The sequence below is a fragment of the Brassica oleracea genome, chromosome C8 (genome assembly GCF_000695525.1).
Source record: "Brassica oleracea var. oleracea cultivar TO1000 chromosome C8, BOL, whole genome shotgun sequence".
Classification (NCBI taxonomy): Eukaryota; Viridiplantae; Streptophyta; class Magnoliopsida; order Brassicales; family Brassicaceae; genus Brassica; species Brassica oleracea.
This window is the reverse complement of record NC_027755.1, coordinates 25,908,745-25,913,883: the sequence shown is the minus strand read 5'-3', so window position 1 is coordinate 25,913,883 and position 5,139 is coordinate 25,908,745. Positions and strand designations below refer to the sequence as shown.

The following is a 5,139-nucleotide window of genomic DNA, read 5'->3' as shown; positions in this document are numbered from 1 at the left end:
ACCAATAAATTTCCTCTAGAGACAATGGTGCTAAGTGTTATTATTAATCTTTTTTTGGACAAATTTACCATTCATCTTTTATTCACTACTCAATTCTTGAGCTTGAGACTAGAGATTTGTTTCTTTCTTTAATACATGAACAAAGTGAAACAAAAGCCTCTGAAGATGATACTCAATCTTCAAAAGTATTTGTCAAATTAATTACCGGCGCTAAATGACATGGGACGGGGGAGTATAAATAATTTAGCAACGCGTGTCCCTGAGCTTCGGCTGTTTCTATCCATTGAATACATGGCCGGAGGATGTAATTCATGCTGCCTCTCCGGGTCACATGGCAACCATTGCAGCCTTTTTTTAATTTTTATTTTAGGTTTCTAATAACTATCCACTAAGTTTCGTGATTTTTAAGCTTTTAGTTCTCTCTCTCTCCTGAGTTATTGCTGATGTCTGGAAGAATCTCAGAAGAAGAAGAAATCGTTTGGGGACAAAGTGATGTTTGCACAAAAAGATAGAAAGATTAAATGTTTCTGAAGACTTTCAAGACCATATATACACATAAAGTTTATATATCAAAATCCAAGTTGGGATCCTTTTATAAATTATTTGACTAATAAATTAGCTAAGATACATAAAGAACTTAGAAAGACAATTGGACCAAATTTTAGTAAAAAAAAGCATAAAAAACTTAGGAAGACAATGTGTGAGACTTGCCCGCCGTTGAAAGTATTTAATCTTACACCATATATTGGGAACTAATCACTGTCAATTTGTTCCAATGGATTATATTTTTCAAATAATTCGTATGCTTTTTTTGTAACATGGTACGATGAATAACTGGGCTCAAAACATATGTAGTTAGTCTAAAATTAAACACAAATATTGGTAGTAATTACGATGATTGAAATTTTGAACACATTTCATTGGTAACAGTTACGATGAAAAGAGCGTAAAATGGAGACTCAAACACATCGTGGAGAGTTGTTTAAGGATTTAGACTTAGACCACTTCTTCAAATTATATTCATTCAACAACAATCTTCATAAGTAATTTAAAAGTTGTGAATATTAAACTAAATCCTCACCATATATAAATTTTTAAAAAACACCAGATTATAATTTTAAAATAAATAACCAAATGTAGAAATCAACATAAAATTAAAGACTAATATCTTTGTGACGAGGCCGAAATATCTTAATTTAAAGAGTTATTATTGGTTTATATGATTTAAATATAAAGTTTCGGTGATGGTTTATTTAAAAAATTGTCTTAAAACTGGTTTGGTCTGTTATAATTTTTATTTATTATGTATTTTCATGAATTGATTTGGAGAACAACATTATCCTTAGTTTGGATCAATTTTTTATTCAATTTAATTTCTGTTATGAAACTGTTCAATATGGTATTACAACTCAATAATTCTAAAGTTAAAACAAAGTTTAAATCGGTTTTAAATTTACAATTGTTTTATACAAAACCTAAATTAATAAGATAAATGTATTTTAAAGTATAACAAGGTTTAGTTAACTTTGACCCATCTTACTGATCGTTATGATTTCCTTTAATAACAAATTGTGAGTTAAACTATATGAAATATTTTAGACATAAGGCAATCAATAAATTCAAACGAATTTAAATTTCTTACCAATTTAATAGTTTAAAATCAATTGTAGTATATATAACAATTTATATTCAAATGTTATTATATTTTTTTTAATTTAATTAAAACTTATACGAATATTCCGGGCGTAGTCCGGAAAAAGCCTCTAGTATATATAAAAGAACAGTTCTCTCAATCCTCAACCCTCCACATCTGATGCCAGCGAATAAAGTAGAGAGCCTCGGTGCTGACACGTGTATCGCACCGCAGAACGCAGAGCTTCTTTATTTGTGTATCGTCTGGGCCTTTCTTCGCTATGTGTCCGTATGATCTTATCGGGCTTAAGTTCAGACGGTGAAAATATATGTTCTTCGCTTCTCTTCCTTAAGTGGCGACAGTGACTATCGAGCTTTCTCACCGTCCATGAAACAGATTGCGTTATGGTTTTTACGTGATTAATCCCATCGATTGAAGCGCCCGTTATTCAATGCGTTGTTTGCGTCGGCAAGATCTGTGAGGTCGGGTATAAATAGGTCTGTATTTCTCTTCTGGAAATCACAATCTCTTCACCGCACTTCTACTCATATCTCTTATATTATACTAAAGATTCACATGTTTTTTCCCGATCTGAAGTCTGGCAAGTGTTCATCTGTTGTCGAGGCTAGACTGCTGCGATTCTGGGGGGCCAGGAACGTTAAGCGTGGTGGGGAGCTCATGTGGCTTGATTAAAGTTATCCACCTTTCTTCATGCTTTTCCCAATTTTCAGTCAAGGCTTCTCCAAAGTTCCATCTATGTTCATCGACTTAACACTTGCGAACATTTGCTGAAAGCGGGAGCTGTTTACGAGCTCAATGGGCTTGATGTTACGAGAAGCAACCACCACTTCAAGTATCACCAGTCGACATACGCTTCACTGACCTAACTAAGTTTGTTGAGATTCCGGTAGGACCTGCTCCATTACCTCTGGAGCTCTTTAGGTTCATGAACAACTCATGGCATTGGCAAACACAAATACTGAATTGCTAGGACTGTCTCTTAACTTATATTCAGAACAAATCTATATGCCTCCCCATAAAAATGTCCATACTCTGTTACACTTTCCTTGCAAACATCATATGGCATAATGGCGACCATCCAAAATGACAGGTACATCGTGTGTTTCAGAACCACTTCACTGTTTATGTATCATCTTCGTTTGATTTTATACTACCAAACTTGAAAGCTGCATTAGAACGTCCATTTACTTTATTTTCTGTTATTCCTGAACATGTACGCAGATCTTCTACTGTCCGTCTAAGTGTCTTTGACGTGCAGGCCAGCCAACTTCACCAAAAGTTAGATGGTGTCGGTGTAAAGCCTAATGTCATTATCGCAACGAGCATTAATCCCAACACTTTGTAGGAGGTCAACAGCTTCCTCAAAACCTTTCTATTTCAGACGTCTGTGTGTATTTATGTTCCAACACTAACTACGCTAGACTTGCAGAACGCCAATATTTGAATGCAACTTCAAGGACCCATTCGTGTGCTAGATTATTAACGTTCCTTCTTTCCACCACAGGTTGCTGAGTTTCTTTGCACAGTAAAATATAAGCCATTGAAGCCACCAATGGATGGTACTACATTTCCTGCTCCAAATGTTCAAGGAAGCTTCAGTGAGAATTCTGGTGTTCTTAAGTATTGCCCCATAGATTTAAATTACTCCTCACTTTTCAAAACACTAACCAAATAAACCATCTACCATTTTTCCACTAACATTTTAAAATTCGCAAATGTTGAAGGTATTGTGTGGAGATGTGTATCTCAGATGCGATAGAGTCAGTCAGCTGTGTTTGATCACCACCAGCTTCCCACTACTGAAAATTTTGCATTACATGTTAACCTCCTCTTTCTCATACTTTGTACTTAACATATTTTAATATGTTTAGACAAGGTGGGAACAACATCCCATGTGATATGCCATGACCTACATGTGTATCTTGCGTCTGCTCTAAAAGACTCAAGTTAAGTGCAACTGATCAGGCTAGCGGCAGTAGTGAACACAGCCACGCTTAAGGTGACCCTTATGATTATAGTATATGATGGAGAAAGACCGAGATGAAATAACATATGTATAGACCAACCTGTAATAACATATATTACACAAATACAAATTCAATATCAAAGCGACAAGTTTGCCTTCTATTTTATTTCTCATACTGCTTCGCTTAGGCTGACGCCTCCATCATGTTTTTTTATATTCCAACGGACCTCACCAAAATAAAGAATAACACTATTTACCCGATCATGATTTACCAACACTTTTGTATGATTCGAACCTGCAACCTCGAGGCAAAGTCATAATATTTTCAGATGCGGAGATGTGTGTCTCAGATGCGATAAAATCAACCCAACCCATTCAACACTTTGTTTCTGTTTATTATGAGACATCATGATTATGTGGAAAGATCATCTTGAGTTCTAACTCAGAAATATAATTGTGTATGCTTTCTCTTTTATTTACCATACAACTTTGTATAATGTTATTGTTGTTCATGTGGCGTTATACCTCAGACAGTTCAATAAAAAGAGTTCAAATCCTTCTGGATTGGTGTAAGGACTGAAAGGAGAACTTGGAAAAACATTTTCTGCTCTAGGACGTACTGTGATTTACATCAAGGAGTCTCTTATTGATTTGTTGCCATGGTGATTAGTCTCTGCTTATTATTTGTTCTTCACTACTTAGTTGAGATCCCTTCAGTCTTTTTTAAAAGCTTTATAACCAACATCTTCCAGAGGAAAACAAGTATTAACAACATGTAACACAAAACACATAATGATTCAATAAATGTATGTATCTTCATCCAAAATTATAACACACGATACATTTTTAACTAATACATATATTATATTATGTTTTTTTTCTGTCCCATAATAAATTTATAGTAAATTTAAAATTTAAACAGTATATTACTCGGTATAGCAAATGAAAACAATATATGAGGTAATAGAATAAGTAAAACAGCCACAAATTATACACTGAAACTGAATAATAAAATTTTATTAAAAATATATGTACATTCAATACATACAAAATGTAAAATAATCGATGTTTTGAGTACTAAACCTAACCACAACAATAAAAACTCAAATATACTTACTCTATAAAAAATGAACAAACATTTAAGAAATGCATACCATTTCAATAATGAAAATCGCATCATGCTAATACAACCTTATAATCTCTAACAATAATAATAAATAATAAATAATTTTAGTTAGACATATGCCACTACAAGAAAACAGGGGGATTCTGATGGCGGAAATCGTCGGAAATTCGTCGGAATAGACCGATTCCGACGAATTTCCGACGAACCCGTCCGTCGGTATCGTTTCGTCGGAAAAAAAAAATTCGTCGGAATTTCGTCAGAACTTCCGACGACTTTCTGACGAATACCGAGAAACGTCATTCTGACGAACTTCCGACGATATTACGATGCGGATACACGAGACCAGAGTTCATCGGAAAAACTACGTACCGACGGAGAACGTTCCTCGGACAC

General features: G+C 34.4%; 1 long non-coding RNA gene across 1 annotated transcript; it reads left to right on the top strand.

Moving 5' to 3' along the window:
* Nucleotides 1-1,926: 1,926 nt before the first annotated feature.
* Nucleotides 1,927-3,758, top strand: LOC106310464. The gene is made up of 4 exons (XR_001263790.1): nt 1,927-2,130; nt 2,231-2,744; nt 2,876-3,002; nt 3,159-3,758. It is a non-coding gene; the product is annotated as an uncharacterized LOC106310464 (long non-coding RNA).
* The last annotated feature ends 1,381 nt before the right edge of the window (nt 3,759-5,139 follow it).